Source organism: Lissotriton helveticus, chromosome 5_1 (genome assembly GCF_964261635.1).
Source record: "Lissotriton helveticus chromosome 5_1, aLisHel1.1, whole genome shotgun sequence".
Classification (NCBI taxonomy): domain Eukaryota; kingdom Metazoa; phylum Chordata; class Amphibia; order Caudata; family Salamandridae; genus Lissotriton; species Lissotriton helveticus.
In genome coordinates, this window is record NC_136065.1 from 1834623270 (window position 1) to 1834644230 (window position 20961).

General features: G+C 49.4%; 1 protein-coding gene across 1 annotated transcript in view; it reads right to left on the reverse strand.

The window, feature by feature from the left end:
* The window catches only part of SGCA (sarcoglycan alpha), a 210861-nt gene that overhangs the window by 34158 nt on the left and 155742 nt on the right, over positions 1-20961 (reverse strand). The window lies entirely within an intron of this gene.

The following is a 20961-nucleotide window of genomic DNA, read 5'->3' on the forward strand; positions in this document are numbered from 1 at the left end:
TGGCAGCGAGCGAGCTGAAGGAACGACCGCCCACTCTGGCTAGATTGATACGGGGTATGACCACCAGATGTTGTCCTGCTGAACGCAGTAGCCTCCCAGGAATATACTTCGTCAGGAGGGGGCACAACATCGGGGGGGAGGCGGTTTTAAGGATTTTGAAGGCAAGACAAAGTGCCTTAAACTGAATCCTTTTTCCCACCGGGAGCCAGTGCAGTTTTTTCCGAGCTCCCGCCGCTGAGGAGTGGCGGGGGAGGCCTACCAACGCTCTGGTGGCAGCATTCTGCACTCTCTGAAGTCTAACAACTTCCGCCTGATTAGCGCCCAATAGGAGGGAGCTGGCATAATCCAGCCTAGAGAGAATGGTAGCTTGGACAATAACCTGGCGGGTGTGACAGTTGAAGAACTTCAGCGTAGGTCTTAGATTGCGCAGGATGCCAAAGCAGGTGGCTGCGACTTTTTTAGTGTGATGAGTAAATTTCAATGCCGAGTCAACCCAGACTCCTAGATTTTTTACACAATCCTTGGGCTTAGGCGGTTGGCCTAAAATGTCCGGCCACCAGTTGCTGCCCCAGGCTGCGGTGTTTTTCCCCAAGAGCAGTATTTCCGTTTTTCCAGCATTGAGCTGGAGGAAATTCGCCGTCATCCAGTTGGTGATGTCGGTAAGGGTCTGCTTGAAGTGATGAGCCTCCAGACCGTTATTGCCATTGAGAGCCACCACCAACTGGGTGTCGTCTGCATAAGATACTAACGTCAGACCACTCTGTTTAGCCACTTCAGCTAGTGGTCGGACGTAAACATTGAACAGGGTGGGGCTCAGTGATGACCCCTGAGGCACCCCCTGTCCAATGTTGTGATCTTTTGAGATGTAAGGGGGGGTGGACACTTTAAAGGATCTATTGGCAAGGAAGTCTTTAAACCATCCCAGGGCCGTACCTATAATTCCAGCTTCCTCCAATCTCATCAGGAGGACCTCGTGTGACACCGTATCGAAGGCAGCACTGAGATCCAACAGGATCAGTGCTGCCGTTCCGCCGGTGTCAAGAATGGTACGGAGGTCCTCTGTAACACTAAGCAAGGCTGTCTCGGTGCTGTGACCCGCTCTAAACCCGTGTTGGGAGTCATCCAGAATGTTATTGGTTAGGAGGAAGTTGGTAAGGATGGTATTAACATGTGCTTCCATGATTTTAGCTGGCCAAGGAAGAAGAGAGATGGGCCGAAAATTTTCAGGAAGGGTAGGATCCAGAGTGGGCTTTTTCAAAATGGGAGATACCCATGCCTGCTTCCATTTAAAAGGGATTTTGGCCATAGAAAGAGACCGGTTAATAATATTTCGTATTGGTTCTGTGATACGCTCATTAGCTGCACAGAAGGTCTCGGGTTTTAGGGGATCGGCCGGGGAGCCAGATTTTATTTTTTTACAAATTTTATCGAAGCTCTCACGCTCTAGTGTGGGAAGGGAGAACAGACAAGGTCTGCTAGGGTCTAACATAACAGAAGGCTGAGGGGAGTGGGGAAAGGTCTCGTAAATGTTCTTTATTTTGTCAGTAAAAAAGTTGGCCATGTTATTACATAGGTCTGAAGAGGTGACAGCAGAGATGGTGGTTTTCTTTGCAGTGAGATCTTTTACAATTTTAAAAACAGTTTTAGAGACATTAGTGCTATTATTTATTTCAGTGGCGTAATAAGCCGCCCTTGTTCTACAGACCTGGCGGTGATAGGTTTTCTGTAGTTGAACATAATCATGCTTAAGGTTGGCATCATAGGTTTTCCTCCATCCTCTTTCCGCCTTTTTGCATTCCTTTTTCAGCGTGGCTAAATCTGAGTTATACCAGGGGCTAGCCCCGTGGACGCGGGCTTTAACCCACTTAGCTGGGACCAGGGAGTCCAAAGCTTGGATTATCCATTGGCAAAACTGATCATATCCTAGGTCAATGTCGTCACTCAGAGGAGGAGGATTAACCCGTAGGAGATTATGAAGCTCCTCCAAACGGAGTTTTCTCCACGGACGCTTCTGGACTTGAGGGGTATATGCCAATGCAGGGGCGGATTTGCAAGGGGCTGTCATGATCACCAAATGGTGGTCAGTCCACACCATAGGGATAGGTGCATCAACGATCCCATTCTCAATGTTGGAGAAGATGGGATCAAGGAGGTGTCCCGCTCTATGGGTGGAGCCACTCACAAGTTGATTGAGCTGGAGGGAGGAGAGATCCGCCAGAAAGTTGGAAATTTTAGGTTCAGTGTCCTGGTCAAAGTGTAGGTTAAGGTCGCCTATGATCGTAAAGTTGGAGGATTTAGTGATGTTAATGCCCAGGTGTTGTAGGAGCGAGTTAATAAAAGGAGTGTCCGTGCCAGGGGGTCTATAGATCAAGAGGCCAGTAGCGCAAAATATAGTGGACATCAGTCATTACGAGATGTCTAACTATATACTAGCTGCACCGAACCCGGCAGTGTTTGGTATCAAACATGTTGGAATCATACCCCAACATCAATTCCACTGTTGGAAGTAGGATCCCATGTACTGGTGGTTTCCTTATGAAAAGCCTTTCAGGGTCTGCAAGCAAGCTAGTGCTGCTGCTGACTACAGGCACAATTCTGACCTCCTGCTGCTGCGCCAAGCTTGAGCAGGGGAAGGTAGAAAAAAAGGTTTCCTGTCACAGAGAGGTGTGACCACCTCCCAAACAGGACTTAATATACTGGGCTGGGGTGGGGGCACTACCCAGTGCCACCTGACTGCTTTGAAGGGTACATTTGGTGCCCTCCTTGCATATCCAGTTAGAACCAGTTCAGGGAGCCCTTGGCTCCTGCTCTTCCGTGAAACTGGACAAAGGACCTGGGAGTATCCTCCCTCTGCCAAGACCTCCTCTGGGAGGGACCCCCAAGTCATCCTAACCCTTTCCTTACGGTATTTAAGGGATCCCCTGTGGGTGGGACCACAGATTAATCATGTGACAAGACTCAACCCTGAAGCCATGTCGCTCATCAATCGTCTGGACACTTGGACTTTGTTGGACTTCGACTAGAACCAAGACTTCACCAAGGAAGACTCCTGGTGTCGCTGTTCTTCAAGTCCTCTTCATCGTCTGTGTCAGTGCTTCATCCAGGTTCTTCAACAGACCCGTGGGCATCAAGGACACCCAAAGAAATCTCCTTGGGAGTTAAGGAGTCACTCCCCTGCATCTACAGGCACTGCAAAGAAGCTGACTGGTGTGCTGCTTCTGTCACCCTGCGGACTTTCCCGAGGCTCAGCAACATAGGTGGTGTTCCTCAACTCAACCGAGGCCTGATCTGTTCTCTCTGCAATTTGGAGGCCAGTATCTCTCATTGGAACCGCTGGGACCAAACCACTGTGCACCCTGTCGACTTGCCATTGCCGAGGCTTTTTGGCTCTGCACTCCAGAGATGTTCGGGCTACAAAAAGCTCTGCCCCTCAGCACCTCACCGTCCACTCTTCAGAACCTCCCTGCATTGGTGAGCATTGTGTCTCTGTGCCTCCTGGTCACCTCTCAGTGGCGTAGACTCTGTCTCCTCTGCTTGCAGGTTCTCCATTTACAGAATCCATTCTTGCATTCCACTGAACTCCTTCACATTCTTCTCCAGAGGCATCTTCTTCGAAGTCTCCAATTGCTGTCTACAGCAGATTCAGACATCACTTCACCACAATGCCCCCAGCTTCCCTGGTGCAGGTAACCTGGTTCCTGGGATATCCATGGGTGGGGTGGCTCTCCAACCTTCTGTCTTCCAAAGGGTTTCTTCAGGGTCTTCTGGGAAGGGTCACTCATTTAAACTGCAACCTCAAAATCTCCATTGACTTCTATTGGGCACACAGTTGTGTTCTCACTCTGCACACAGCCTCTGTGGGGTTCCTGGGTACTTTACTACTTACCTTGGGTGGTTCCTTGTGTCCCCGACTCTTCTGTGTCTTCTGGTCCAAGTCCTATTCTCCTTTGCATCTCGCATTCCACTTTCTTAGTATATGGTTTGGTCTCCCCCTGGAGACCACTGCATTTTGTGCTACTTACCTGTCTGCACATGACGTATTATTGTATATTGTGTTGATATCTCCGTGTATGAGCTAAACCAATGTGATAGTGATATTGTGTTGTAATAAATAGACTTATTTTTGCTAATCACTGTGTGGTTTCTTTTCATCTAACTTACACTATAGATTAAACTGGTAAAATAAGCTACTTAACACTCCCTCAAGATAAGCCTGAAGTCTTCTCTCTACAGCTACAACTAGGAGAGCTTTCTATGGTTACCCAAGACCACTAAAATCGCCATAAGGGTTTGCTGGATTAGTGCAAGCTGCATCACTTAAATAAGTGTGCACCATATACTAATGCAACCTCCTACAATGGGTCTTGGCAGATGGTTCTCCATTGGTCCCAAATAAAAACCGATCATCCAACAACATGAAGAGCCCACCCTGAGTCGTTACTGTGATTCAATGAAAGCTGGTGAAAACCAGTGTTTCTGGGATGTGATCACTATGCACTTTGGCTTCTGTTGATGTGACGAAGTACAGTCTTGGTTCCTCAAGCTCCATTCAATTACATGTGTTTTGTCTCATTACAGTGAGATGGTAGTGTGTGGTAGGCATCTCCATGAGAACGAAGTCATCACAGGTGCTTCAGCTTCTGTGTACGCTGCTCACCACATTGCCCAATATTGCAAATTCTTCAATGGGTTGCAGTGGCCTTGTATGCTCCTCCCAACTCAGATCCTCACATTCCTCCTCTTCTAGCAAGCATCTTCTTTATGCAAGGGCATCACCAGCACCCTTCCTCCGCAGGCAGTAACTTACTTTCCTCAAAGGAGGCGGAACGCAACTCATCCTGATAGGTTGCTGAACTTCCTGTTCCCCAACCTGGCGATCACAACCCTGGCGCAATGAAAAGTTTCTTAGTCAACACATTTTTCGGGCACTGAACGCTGGCAGAGAAATATTGACAGACTAGCCAGTAGTTTCTACCCCATATGTATACACAAAGTTTTGGGACCTAAGGATTCACAAGTAAATGTAAATGTGTTGGACTTGTAAAGCGCACAGCTGCCCGTGAGCGTCCTGGCGCTTGCTTAGGGAACCCGTCCTGGTATTCCCCTGTGAGAAACCCCAGCAGGGTGTCCACAAGGTGAAACCCAGGCATCCCGCCACGAGGGGCCATAGTGGAGATTAAGCAAGCTATTGCCCAGAGTCGCAGAGTGTGACCCCGTGAGTTGAGTAGGCACCAGTGCGAGAATTGTCGAGTCTGTGGAATTTTGAGCCCGAGACCCGCCGAGGCAGGGAATCGAACCCTGGTCCGCGGTCGATCTCAGCTTCCGGGTCTGCCGCCTCTAACCACTGAGCCACGCTTCTCCACTCCTGGGACCAGTGTCAGACTTTGGCATATTCTTCTAGAGTTTCCCAGCCATAGTCTTTGTCTCACACTGTCAGTGAGAAAGTGGATTGGAGTTTGGCTTCTTCTCTCAGGGGAGACTAAAGACACAAAAGAGGTAAAGCAGGAAACTACAGAAGTCTTTTCTACACTTCAAAAGTACCCTAATGTAGCATGCCACACCGCATTATTCAGTGATGTAGACACATGTATTAGGACTGAGAAAACGGTATATGCAACCACATCTGCTGCGTCACAAAAAAAGAAAAATTAATGTGACCTGAACACCATTTAATTCCATGGGACAATCTTTGTAAAGCCTTCTGACCCTCCAAACATCTTAGGATGAGTTCCACTGCTCTTGTAGCTCATGACCAGATGACTGAGGCCAATAGCTCACCCAGAAGGTGGTACTGTGATCACAATCTTCCAATGCAGAAAGCTCCAAAGTGAGAGATTGTCCACATGAGGGAAAACAAAAATAAAGAAGAAGAAGATCAAAAGGCCTCAAGACGGTGCATGTCATTGCCACCTACTTCACTCTAAATAACATAAAAGTCGCTGATGCTTTTAAAGTAGCAGGAGGCCCTGTGATGAAGCACATTGGACAGTGAACAAGAGGGCTACTACATACCAAGGGGCATATTCTCAAGGAACTATTGCCGCATTATCGGCACTTTATCGCAGCCAAAGTTGTGATAAAACTAATGCCTCATTCACAAGCTGGTGATAACAACCCATATTACCAGTTTACCTGCGATAGCAGCCACAAAAAACATCGCCATAGATGATCCTGGCAACTATCGCTAATGAGATGCAGAGTAGGCGTTCCCGTGCAAAAAGCTGGTACAACACCACTCCGCAACATTCTCAACGACCAGACAGATCGGCGATAAGAAACAAAACTTGCGATAAGGCATGTTAGCAGCAGGAAACTAACACCTGCTCCGACCTGGTGTAAAGTCGGACGACAGCCTGCACCAGAAAAGGGAGCCCAGGCCAGAGCCACACCTGAAGAACAACAGATGCCATGGAGCCACTGATCATGCAGCCCGGACACCCAAGAGGGCCACAACACCCACCGCCGCACCCCCAAGACCTCCCCCCCAGACCCCAAATTACCCCCCCACTCCCCTACCAGACAAACACTGAGGCAGCGCAGGCAAAGACAGCAACCCCCTGAAAACGCACCAACCTCACAGACCCAACAGCAGAGAATGACATTGCCCACTAAAGGCCCAAAAGGACAACCATTCTCCGCATCCTGAACATCATTGCCCACAGACTGACAGTACCAACACAGCGGACAACCAAAAACCCTCCGCAGACAAAGTTGCTGGCCGTGCTGCAAATGTTGGCCTCTGGGACCTTACAACCAACAACCGCCAGATTCGGAGGAGTCTCACAGCCAGCCCAAACCAAGTTCCTCACAACGGTCGTAAATGACATCATCAGCTTGGTACCCCAGTACCTATACTTTCCCCACACTGAGCAGGAACAGCTGGAGACCAAGCAAGGCTTCTATGCCATAGCTGGCTTCCTGCACATTTTGGGGGCAATTGATTACACACGTGTCCTACTGGTGCCCCCTGGCAACACTGCACACAATAACTGCAACGTAAAGCACACGTGCAGCCAATAGCGGTCCCCCGGAAAATCTCCTCCATCAACGACAACTACCCAGGCAGTGTGCATGATTCCTACATCTCCAGACAGTCCATCATCCCCCAGTGCTACCAGAATGGCACCTAAGGAAATGCACTGGGGGGGTTGGCAAGTAGCAAATGAACACAACACACACCTCAACTCCACAATCATGCAACACACAACACTGAGAATGCACACATTACAAACTCACATACAACATGCCAAACAACATGCCCACCCACCAGACACGACAGCCAAACTTACTATGGGAACCTGGGCAAGCCATGTACATAAGCCATCAACGGCGTGGCACCTCACCCACACAATAGCTGAATGTGGCGAGAGGTGGGACCCATTCATAACTCCATCGGAGACGGTCGCTCCCCTCCCGCCCTACCGACTGGTATCGTAGGGATTTGCTGAGCGTGCCTTGCATTAATTAGACATAGCTCTTTGTTTCCAAGCAGCGTTTTGGTGCCTGAATTAATTTGACACTACATTAACATAGCGCTTTGTTTCCAAGCAGCGTTTTGGTGCCTGAATTAATTTGACACTACATCAACATAGCGCTTTGTTGCCAAGCAGCGTTTTGGTGCCTGAAGTAATTTGTCATATCAATAATTGCAGTAATTGTTATAGCGCTCTGCTGCCAGCATTGTTTGCCATAGCGCTTTGTGGCTAGTTACTCAGTGCGTCCTGTTTACCTTTTGGCTCGCTGCCATTTTGTTGTTGTGTATCCCAGCCCGTCCCCCCTACCACACTCCCGCCTCCCAGCTGACCCCCCCTCGCCCCTCCCCTTCCACCATCCATTTATGACAGATGCATTTGCGCGCAGCGTTCACGCGCAGCGGACGCGCCCCATGCGCGCAGAAGGTGCGCCAAAGGTAAGCCCGTCCGCGCCCATCCGCGCCTGGACTGCGCCCAGCGCCAAACCCCCTGGTCCACGCAAACCCCACTCCACGCGCATAACGTATGACGCCGCCACCCTTCTAGCCCTTAACCCCGGAAGCACACCGCAATGCTATGAAGCTGCCCCAGGACGTACCCACGGTCCCTTCACCTGCCACTCCTGCAATTTTACCAGCATCAAGACCCATACCACATCCACCAACCCCAAAAACAGTTCCGACTCTAACCACCTGAAGTGCATCCTGCTAAACACCCGCTCGGTCCACAGACACACCTCTGAACTCTGGGACCTACCGGACACTACATCACCGGACATCGCCTTCCTTACTGAAACATGGATGAACGCATCATCAACACCCGACATCGCCATAGCTATCCCGGACAACTACAAGATCATCCGAAAAGACCGCACCGTCCAAACAGGAGGTGGCATCGCCATCGTCCACAAGGACACCATCAAAATCACGTCCAGCTTCGACGATATCCTCACAACCGCTGAACACCTCCACTTCCAGATCCACACCGACCCTAGGACCACACTCAGAGGCACCCTCATCTACAGGCCTCCAGGAACCCGTAAACAATTCAGCGAAGACATCACTGAATTCATCAGTCCACATGCCCTCGCCTCCGAGAACTACATTCTACTAGGAGACCTCAACTTCCACCTGGAAAAGAAAAACGATAGCAACACAAAACACCCTTCTTGACAACCTGGCCAATCTCGGCCTCAAACAACTTGTTGACACCCCCACCCACTATGCCGGACATACGCTCGACCCAATCTTCACCTCCAGCAAACCCATCTCCTTTGATCACACCACAGCTCTCCATTGGACGGACCACAGTTGTGTTCACTTCAGCTACAAAACCACCTTGACCCACAACCCCCCACAACCTATTCCCCGAAGAAAATGGAACAAAATCACCACCGACCAACTCCTCACATCGCTCAACCAAAACTCACCCGCCCTCTCATCGGACCCAAACCAAGCGGCCATAAAATTCAAACAATGGATCACTCACAGCGCTGACGAATTAGCACCCTTGAAAAACCATCACACCAAACAAGACAGCAAAAAAGCCCCCTGGTTCAACGATGAGCTTAAGAAATCCAAGAAGATATGCCGTACTCTCGAGAATACTTGGAGAAAAAACCCAACCACCGACAACATGACAACCTTCAAGGCAGCCACCCGCAAACACCACCAACTGATACGATCCACCAAGAAATCAGCATTCAAGAATCGACTCGACAACAACGCCCATAACAGCAAGGAACTATTCAACATCGTCAAAGAATTCACCAACCCTACCGCAGCCTCAAACGACATCACTCCCTCCCAAGACCTCTGTGATTCGTTATCCTCTTTCTTCTACAACAAAATTGCCGACATACATAACAGCTTCGAAAACAGTTCCAACGAACAATCCTCCCCACGCCCCTCAGAACCTAAACCGCCCTCTAACAACCTCAGCGCCTGGAACCCAATCACCACTGAAGACACCATCCACCTAATGAATTCCATCCACTCTGGCTCGCCAACCGACCCATGTCCCCACCACATCTTCAACAAAGCAGACTCCATCATCGCACCCCATCTCCGTGATGTCATCAACTGCTCCTTCAACTCCGCTACCTTCCCAGAGAGCTAGAAACATGCCGAAGTCAGCGCCCTCCTGAAGAAACCCACAGCAGACCCCTCTGAACTTAAAAACTACCGCCCCATATCCCTCCTCCCATTCCCGGCCAAAGTCATTGAAAATGCCGTCAATAGCCAACTCGCCGCCTTCCTCGAATCCAACAACTCCCTCGATCCCTCACAGTCCGGCTTTCGAGCCAAACACAGCACCGAAACCGCCCTCATCGCAGCAACAGACGACATCCGAACACTACTGGACAACGGAGAAACAGTGGCCCTCATTCTACTCGACCTCTCCGCCGCCTTCGACACTGTCTGTCACAGCACCCTCATACAACGCCTCAGCAACATCGGCATAAAAGGAAAAGCCTTGGACTGGAACATCTCGTTCCTAGCTGGGAGAACTCAGAGAGTCCGACTTCCCCCATTCAAATCAGAGGCCACCGAAGTCATCTGCGGTGTACCACAAGGATCATCACTCAGTCCCACCCTCTTCAACGTTTACATGAGTCCACTCGCTTGCATCGCGCGTCAACACAACCTTAACATCATCTCCTACGCTGACGACACCCAGCTGATCCTTCCCCTCACCAAAGACCCCAACACCGCCAAAACCAATCTTCACGAAGGCATGAAAGAAGTAGCCGTATGGATGAAAAACAGCCGCCTAAAACTTAACTCAGACAAAACGGAAGTGCTCATCCTAGGATCATCCCCCTCTGCCTGGGACGACTCATGGTGGCCTTCGGATCTGGGCTCAGCACCCATACCCACAGACCACGCACGTAACCTTGGCTTCATCCTAGCCTCCTCCCTCTCGATGTCCAAATAAGTCAACGCCGTCTCATCCTCCTGCTTCAACGTACTTCGTATGCTCAAAAAAATCTTCCATTGGATCCCCGCCGAGACAAGAAAGACTGTCACCCACGCACTGGTTACGAGTCGACTAGACTACGGAAACACCCTCTACGCTGGAATTACAGCCAAATTACAGAAAAAACTCCAGCGCATCCAAAACGCATCAGCGAGACTCATTCTGGACATCCCTCGCCAAGATCACATTACCGGCCACCTGAAAGACCTTCACTGGCTTCCCGTCAACAAGAGAATAACATTCCGTCTCCTCACCCACGCACACAAGGCCCTCTACAAACTAGGGCCCGAATGCCTCAACACTCGACTATCCTTCTACATACCCAACCGCCAACTAAGATCCTCCAATCAAGGCCTCGCCGCAGTTCCGCGTATCCAAAGATCCACCATGGGAGGCAGATCCTTCTCCTACTTGGCGGCCAAGACCTGGAACTCACTCCCCACTCACCTCCGCCTTACACAGAACCACATCTCCTTCAGAAAGGAACTCAAAACCTAGCTATTCGATAAATAATGAACCCCCTCCCCAAGCGCCTTGAGACCCTCTGGGTGAGTAGTGCGCTATATAAATTCTTGAACTTGAAATTCTTGAACTTGAACCAGGCATGGGCGAAGGAGGCAAGTGACCCATGAAGGAGAATGTACACAATGCCAAGTGTTGGCGTGGATGTGATGCCCAGACTGCAGTATGCAGACCACACCCATATCCATGTCAATATGCACCACTGGTGTATGGAGTGTAGTGGACAGTGGAAGCAACCATGTCACCCCTGCCAGTGGGGAAGACCACGGAAATGTAGGTTGTTATGTCCCCCCGTAAGCGTGAGTGGAGTGGGCTGGCCTGGTGTACGCCAGGCCAACGTAGGGGTGTTAATAAAAAGCACGTAGCTCTGGGCATGGTCCTCTTCCGGAATGCCCACCGTCTCTGCCAGGGCGGCGCCCCTCAGCCCGCCACATGGCCAACGCCATCTCTGTGAGCTGTGTTGCCTGCGATCCTGTCCGCCTGCAGCACCCCAGGCCGCTGGTTTTCGAACCCGACTTGCCCGCCCCTGGGCGCCCAGGCCTTACTGCTCACCTGCCAACAGCGGCGTGTGTCTAAGAGGGCCAACCACGTGCCGGTGCAAGCTCCAAGCCTGAGGCCTGCGACCCTGGCAGTCTGCCCCGACCATCATGGCCTCCGAGACACAGGTCCACAGTACTCTTTTCTCGTTTACGTACTCTACCGGCATACACAGCGTACTAGTAGGTCGCACATTTGGAACTGAGTCTTGATTACACTATCACAGAGGACCATGTTTATGGTTGATATGAAGTCACTATACTCCCATCAATGTGGTGGCACCAAGTCTGTGCATAGCATCACAACCACACGTTTCAATGGGCCCTTGGTGGAAACGCCTATCGCCTACACTGTGGTCGAGTTGGTCGCACATTGGAACTGAGCATCAATTTTTCAATGGCAGAGTACATATCATTGCACTCAAGGAGAGGTGTAAGTGGAGGAAAAAAGGTTCACTGTTACGGAGGTGATCAAACACTACCAACAACTGCCGGGTGTCACTAACTCTGTGCATCGCGAGCCAACGACATGTGGCTGTGGACCACTGCTGACCGCTGCCTCCGGCCTACACTGCGGTTGAGTAGGTCACACATTTGGGGCTGAGTCTTGATTTAGCAATGGCGGAGTTCATATCAGTGTACCGGCATCATCGCAGACTACATCCCCTCTCAGCCCTGGTGCCACTAAGTCTGTTCCCTGGCATTCATAGACACTCTCTGGTTCAACTTTGGTGGCGTCTGAGTCTATGGACTAAGGGGTTGTCTTCATCCTCATGTAGCTGATACCGAATTGGTGGTGGAAACGAAGCTCTAGCATTCCACTCCTTCATTTGCTGCTTCCGAACGGCTAATGCCCTCTGCATCATGGCCTGGAGGACACCTTCCACTGTCCCCCGCAATCCTCCGCCTATTCCCCTTGGACATCGTCGAGGACCCGCCTAGTCCGTGTAGCCCTACCTCAGTGGGCTGAAACTCACCGTCCTGTGGTGGTGTGCCTGTGCCAGCCGCAGTGCATCGGTGCTAACTCTGTGCAGCTCAAATCTGGGACCCTGTCTGAATGAATATTGGATGGCCTCTGAGACGATGGCCTTGGGGTCGTCAACGCCATGTGTCTGTGGCCCTGCGCTGTCCGCTGCCTCCCGGCCTCAACTGCGGTCTACCAGGGCTCAGACATCACATCGGGTCCTGACCGGCCCGGACGTCTCATCACCGCAGGAGGCATACGCCACCATCGCCAGGACCAAATCCATCCGCCATCTGCCAGAGTCGAAACAGTGGTACTGGTAGACTAATGGAGTTGCTCACACCTGTTGTGGATGCCATCATCTGCCTGATACCCTGTTCAGCACTACAGGTGCCACTAACTCAGTGCACCACAAATCATCGTCCATTATTGTTTTGGTTATGTGCTGTGGAGTGCTCACACAGCAATATCACCTCAGGCAGTGTGGGAGACCTAGAACGATGATGAAGAAGATGATGCAGGTGTGACACCCACCACTACAGCTGCATCAGGAATGTCCTGAAGGGACACAATCCTAGACATTTTATTCACATGAGTGCACTCAGCTCTAGCGCCCCATCCTCAGTGCATTGCAACTCACAGGCACCTCTGTTTGCTCATTGTGTGACCTTTGTACTTGCTCCAGCTACCTCCACGATGCTCCGCAGTTGTCTCTGTAATGCTGGTGTTTTCTGTTTCTGTATTCATAGTGTTCACTTTTATATTTGTTGCCAGCACCAACAACTCCCTGGGGCTAGCTTACACTCACCCCACACACATCTAGCACAGGCGTCACTGTACATGCGACCCTGCCAATAAAGGGTCCTGCGCACGTGCCCATAGCCAGTTCCACAAACTATCTGCGTTTGTCCATGTGGTCGTGATGTGTGCATGAGGTCCCTGGACCCTACAACATTACATTGTGCTGCGTACACCGGACGCAAACCATGTCATCGTAGGCAGTGGGTTAGAGCTTGGAGATGTGGCTTTGTCGTCAGCCACTCAATACGTAAGAGGGGTGTACTGGGCCGTCGTACGGACGACCAGCGTGGGTGAGTGGATGGTAATTCTGGGGCCCTGGGCGTAGTTCAGTACAGGAAATGTGCAAATGCATGCGTCTCTGTCGCAGTGTGGGTCTCCTTTGTGGGGTGTAGGTGGTCTCTGATGGGACTTCGACACCCCGTATGTAATGCAGTACGGCTTCCATGAGCTCTGAGCCCACCCGCACCTGTTTGGACACCTCCTTTTGGCATTCTGACACCTGGCATTGGTGTGCCTTGGTGAACTGTTGGGAGCCAGCCGTGGTAGCGGGTGCTTCCTGCTGTGTCATCTGTGCAGGGGCTGGGGTCTCCTCTATGTAGCTTGGCTGCCCTGCTCCTGTGGGTGGGTTGCCTGTGATGTCCATGAGCTGTTGTAGGATGTCGGTGTCGAAGGTGTGGTGGTCGTCTCCAGCATCACTGATGGGTTGTCTGGTCTGCCCTGCTAGAGGCGTTGTTTGACCCTCTACAATGTGAATGGGAGATGCATGTTGACAATGTATTGACATTTATGTTGGCGCATTGTTATTGTTGACATGCAGACTGTGTGACAATGTACATTGTGACTGTTTGGGCGGTGCTGGCAATTTGAGGGAGGACAGTGGACATTTGGAATACGTGACGGATGTGAGGTTGTACACGTACATTAGCATCTCACAGTTTCCTGCTCTGTTCAATGTGATTGGCCTGTTTCTGCGCATGAGCGGACCCAGTTGGCTCCCCTGTTCTGCAGTGTCGGTATTGCACTTTGTGCCACATTGTCGTGGGATGTGCTGTGATTGGTATGGTTGTGTGCTGCAGTGTGCCACAGGCATCAGGGGCATGATCCTGGGTCATTGTGGGTGTGCAGTGTGCTACACATCGTTGTGCATCTGTGTCATGGTGGCCATCTCCCCCATCCCACCAGTCCCTGGTCGTTACTCGCCCTGTTGATGTTGTGTCAGGTCCTCTCGAGCTGTGTCCGTACTCCCACCTCCTGGGATCGTCTCCACACTGATGACTGTGGCCTTCATTTCTCCCAGCTCCTACTGTGGCGCAGAAATCCCACCTCCATGCCGTTGCTGCCTTCCTGTTGTCAGCAGGTTTGTGCTTGGTTTGGCTTTTCACATCATGCCAGCGCCTCTTGGCCACCTCCGTTGACCTCCTCGACACTCCGACTGCATTCACGGTAATCCAATTGTGGGTCAGTCAATGGTAGTGTTCTGTGCCCTCCGTGACGCTAATCTATTTTTCCTACGGACTGCACCCCATCTTCCTCTTCTCCTTGGCCTTCCCCGAGCCCGTTGTTCCTTGCTGGTGGTCTGTGGGGCTTGTGGGGTTTGCATTCACCTCTGTACTCATTCAGGGAGCATCCATGTTGCTACGTACTTTGGAATGTTTTTGGTGTGTATTTTTGGTTGCTTTTATAGTGCATTTTCCCGCCAGATGTGTGGGATTTTCAGGCCTGATGTTGGTTTTCACTGCTATTTTTATAGCGATTGGCCTCATCGCAAGTTTTTTTGCGTTTGTGTCTCGCATGTTTGTGGCTTCGTGTTGACTTTATCGCGGACATATGTCGCGTTGTCAGGGGCCTATCGCATGGTGCCTCCATATTGTGAATACTTAGTTAAGACAGTGTTATTTTCCCGCCATAGACTGCGATGTTGGGAGTTGCGTTAAGTTAATTTTGCGATGGTTAGCACACGTTCTTGAGAATATCCCCCCAAGTACGGAGAGCAGCTTGGAACCCACAACCCCCATTGAGCGAACTAGTCAATACAGCAATGACAATTCCAAGGTGGCACGTTTTGCTAGCCAGGTTGATCAACTATTGCAAAGCCACCCACTGATGTTAACATTCACTGCTATTACATTATGAAGTGAAGACATATTCAAGCTGTTTGAAAATGGGACCAACCTGAGGGCTGAAGTTGACTATGTCTTGGTGATGGAAGCACTAAAAGCTCACTTCAGCCTCCAACTTAACCCTGACTATGAACGCTGCTCAGTGAGGCAGGTCAAACAACAAGTACATGAGACATCTGATGGGCTCTAAAATTGAATTGGTCAGCACATGCACATAGGATAATACTATGAAAGTAGTAACAGCGCAACTTATCCAGGAATGCTGATCATGAGTGCTTAGAGAACTGATCCTTTTAAAACCGGGGATATCACTAAATGACCTCATGACATCCTCACACTAAGGAGATCACACAACCTGTCCAGCCTGTGTGCTGAACACATGGAATTGGTCCTAGCAAAGCTGAACATTAAAAAAGAACCTGATCTCACCCAACAATCAAAATAGAGACATTTGTAGCCATAAAATGAGAGGGGTGCGGCAGAAGTGACATGTAACCATGAAACAATGCTGCACATGAAGACACACACACATGCAGATACTGTGGGTCTCAGCAACAGAGTGCCCAACAAAAGGCAACACCTGCTCAGCCTGTGGTTATCACAATCACTTTGCATATGAATGCAAAGAAGGACGCAGAGGGCATGGCACATAAAGCAGAGTTGTCAGACCTAGAAAATGCTTAGTTGGCAACCCTGAAGCAGAGCATCCACCCAAAAGAGGGAATGTGGTGACCCCAATCACCAGCTACAACAACAAAATGAAATAGGAGGACAATATATTTTTCATCTTGTTCACCATCTCCACAAAAGATGCCATAATCCGAATACCTACCTGTCAACTGGAAAAACTAATACACCACATAAAAACACCCATCAACACTGGAACATCAATAAACATTATGAGCACACACCAATTCCAAAGAATAGGCCTAAAACAGCAGCTTAATGAGACAGAACTGTACATATGTGCATATTGTAGCAGTCAATCAATCCTACTTTCACAGCCAATATCACACATGGGCCACAAACAATGGAGGCCAAGTTTTTTGTCAAAAAAGCTGGCTCATATATGATGAGCCAAACGGCTAAGTTCTAAAAATAATTTCATATGAACACCATGGGTGCAAGGCAAGCATTGATGAAATAACCAGTGAATTCCAGAAGGTGTTCCAGTTTTGAGGATGTTTTAAAGTAAAACTGGTACACCTGCACATTCAACTGTCAGTACAACCCACTGCCCTCCAATACAAAAAAATACCTTTTCAACTCAGATCAGTGGTGGAGCAATAATGAAAGATACTTGAAGACATTGATAGTGGCTGGCTCAATACTTTCAGCCATGATAGTAACAACGAAGCCGTAACAAACAGGAGTGGTACAAATCTGTATAGATATGAGTCTACCAAACAAAACAGGAGAGCCACATCAATCCCTCAATAGATTATATTCTTCACAAATTAAATAGGGTACAATGCTTCTTCAAGCAGGATCTTAATATGTTTTATCAAGAACTCCAGGTAGATGATGCAAGCTGATATACAACCGCATTCTTAACCCCCATAGGGCTCAGAAGACACAAACTTAGTATCTACTCTGGTGCAGAGATATTCAAAAACACATGTGATGCTCCTTCTGAGCATTCTAAATGTTAATGGCGACATTAAAATCCATTCCCAAAAGATCCATGAAAACCACCACTAAAGAGAAAAATTTCAAAGAATATAAGACTCTGGGCCTAACACTACAAAAACTGAGATTTGTCTTCCTCACAGATAAAAATGATTTCTGTGAGAGCATTTTCTCTTCAAATGATGTCAGTTTAGAACTGTAAAAGTTGCAGATGTCAAACAAGCCCAAGCCCCAGAGAATTTATCAAACATTAGAACATTTCTAGGCATGGTGACCTATTACAGGAGATGGATTCCTAATTTAGTGACTCTCACAGAAATCTTCCAACAACTCACAGAACCAAGACTCCAAGGCAGTGGAATGCAGAACATCAAGAGGAGGAAAAGTGTTCTTCTGATCGGCATCATTTGTACTGAGACTCCATTGCTTTTTCATTGCCATCTCGTGTCAAACACTTCCACACGACCCACCTGGTCGTTTCTGCTGATGCCTGAGGAAAATCTAACTAACACGACAACAGCCATCTTGCAGCCTGCATTTCTGCCCAGGAACTGTCGCCCACCCAACCCCCCCTGTTCTTGCAGTTCAACAGAAAGCCATGAGACACTCACACCCTGTGTAAATGATTTGTTTTCCATCTCCTGCTCCTAGCCTGGTGAACATCCTTTACACTGTGATCAGGTTATGTGGACAATGGTCTGACTGCTGGGCTTTGATCAAGGTGATTAAACAATGACCTGAAAGAATGAGCCTTGATCAAGCCGAGTGAACAATGATTTGTGTACCAAGCCTTGACCAGGTCACCATCTACAAACGGTGTCTGGATCTGGTTATCAACTGCAAACACTGCCCTGATTGAACAATGAACTAACAGCCAAAAGACTGAGATGAAAAAGTATAAAAGGCTTATAAGCTGCGGAGTAAAGCAGCAGCCTCCTCTGTCTTGTTTCTGACGAGCTTGGGACTCTGTTCCATAGCCCGGGCTATTTGAATAAATCTGGGTTCCTCCTGCAGACGAAGGCTCTTGTGCCTCCTTTTACTATGTATGAAGGGTATGGAAGGCTTGGCCGGTTCCCCCGCCGCCGAGACCCATTAAGTTGGTTAGTCCGCTTCTTCAAATGGCGCCTGAACAGGGACTCCACGAGCACGAAGGTCAGGTGGATGTGAGTAGGTGCACAAGTGACTCAGACGGAGATACCCTACCCCGAGGGATTCTTGCAATCCAGTAAGCCGAACGACTCGACCGCTGTTCTTCCCAACCCGGTCTGGACCACATGACCGCGTTCTCGCTGGAGTGCCCTAGCAAATAATTTCTGGAGCAGGACACAGCCCTACGTCTGCAGAAGAGAACTACCCCTGTAAGGTAAGGGTGGACTGATCACCCACCAAGTAGTTATAAAGCCAAGCTGTTATTGACTTTTGCCAAAGCCAAGCAAGCCAGGTGAGTTTTTAAAACCCACTGGTGTCTGTTCTGTATGATTCTGCTGTTATTGACTTTTGCAAAAGCCAAGCAAGCGAGGTGAGTTTTAAAACCCGCTGGTGTCTGTTTTCTGTTTTCAAGCATGCCAGTCAGTAGTAAGTTCAAGAGATTATGTTGTTGTATGTGTACGCAGGACTCCCCGCTGGAGGCGGCTTGTCCGCTTCCTCCAGAAGGGAACCCTGGCCATACGATGTATGTTAAACATGGTACTTCTGCCATAATGTTTTCCTCATTCTGGGTAAAATATACGAAACAAAGTAACGCGGAATTACAGTGACCACTTTATGGCTCCTTTAATTCCCAAGTTCTCGCCAACCTAGAGGAACAATTAATGACAAATTAGTAGAAATAGCCGACAGGGAGCATGGGGCCCGGGTACAAAAATGTTATCCAGCTCGTGAGGAGAAAGGAAAGGGCCATATGGAAGGGGAGAAGAAGGTGATTCCTTGCTTGATACCATGCTAGAAAGCCCTCCTGCATATGCCCCAATGTACTCTGCCCTGACGCCTCACACCCCTCATGTCCCTCGCCACAGCCCACTCCTGCCCCCACTGCCCCTCTTCCTGTTCTCCCTGTCACACCATCCCTCCCGATTTTTCCTAAGACACCGACCACGCCCGCTAAAACTGTCCTCGCTGCGGGAATGACAACCAGTCTCCATCCGCCCAACACCAGCGGCTTTACCCCTACACGCCCTTTTCCTGCTTCCCCGTGGTCTACAGTTAAGCAGGATTTATATAAATTGTTGAATTCCCCCCGACTGGCCACCTTGCGCTCTGCAGTCAGCTTTTCGTCCCTTCGAGAAAATGACCTACAGAGGCAACAGTGTGAATGTTGTATAAATAACGAGAATATTTATGCCTTTAAAAAAATAAGGTCCACCTTTTCCCAGTGGACAAATATGGAACAGACCACCTGGGCTGAATAAATGTGTACCCTGGTCATGCAAAGATTTGAGAATGCGCTTATGCAGATACCCACCGGATTAATGGACCTTAGGTCGCAAATAAAAAGAGGCGATGTTCAGGGAGAGGGGATGTTTGGCACTATGTCTGCTTTAATGGCTTACCGTGATATGACCACTTTTCCCAACACCCCTCTAGAAACAGCTATGCCAATGATAGAAGCGGCCCCTGTCTATGTTAACGCACTTACCGATGCCCAAAATAATGGCCGAGGGGCTGTTGAGGCACACTGGCGCAGGCTTTGGGTTCATGTTCCTTGGAAAAGGTCAGAAGTAATGCAGTTAAAAGGACAATTACCAGATCCCCGGAAGAATCCGGCTGCCTTTTACAGAGAATTATGTCAGATTATATCTGCAGGTACTCTCGTTCTTGAGGATATAGAATTACTTTTTGGTACAGTTGTCCCCACTGAAATTTGGGACAAAATTCGACATACTGACCATGAAGTAGCGTTGGGAGGTAAATGGGCTGACCTAGAGATTATGGAAGAAGCAAGGGTAGGAGGGACTAAACCAGAAGCTGACTTTGCCCAGTAAAATAATAACATTTATGAAAACACTGTTGCCGGAAACTGTCATTAACTGGGATAAAATAAACGCCTGTAGGCAGCGAAAAGATGAGAATGTGGCTGACTTCTTTACCCATTTTGAGACAGAATACAAGGGACATAGTGGTTTGGATCCCCGGACCCCAAGTTCTGGCCCAGTATTTGTCGATAAGTTTGTCAGCACAACTTGCTTCCTGAGATCTCCGCCAGGCTTAAGAAAGTTGAAAGTACGTGGTCTGCCCAAACTATGACTGGTATCTTGGCTATAGCACAATATCACGAGAATAGGGAGAATGAAGATAGAGACAAGGAAAGTAAGAAGGTTAGGGATCTAAGGCACTTCTGCAGCAGGCTTACTCTCCCCGAGATCCCGATGCCCGTGGGAATTTCAGACCTCAACCCCAACCCCCTCCGAGGGCTCGCCAGTCTACCCCCTCCAGTCCTCAGCATATGGGAGCCCTCCAAACAGATCAGTGTGCTTATTGTAAGGGGTACGGCCATTGGTTAGATGAGTGTCCTGTGTTAGCTGAAAACATCCGATCAGGGAAGACTTGGCCTCGTGCTCCCAGGGAGGGGAGGCCGACTAGGGACCATGGCCCGCCCCATCCACACCATAAAGAACACAGGCCTAGGGATGACGCTCCCATCCGGCAGCGCCCGGCCAATAGGTTTGATGGGTACGAAGCAACACGCACTTATTACAATGATGATTATGATGAAGTTGATGAGACAGGGTCCTACCAAGCATAGGAAAGCCAAGAAAGGGGTATTACCAAAGTTCAAATTCCGGTGGATCAAAGGGGCCCGTATTTACAAATGTCAGTTGTGGGGAACGATCAGAATTTTCTTTTGGATACTGGGGCCCCAAGGTCTTCTATTGCACGTCTGTCAGTCCCAGAGGCACCCCTTTCTGGCAATATGAATGTCTCCGTGGGTTTTGCAGGAA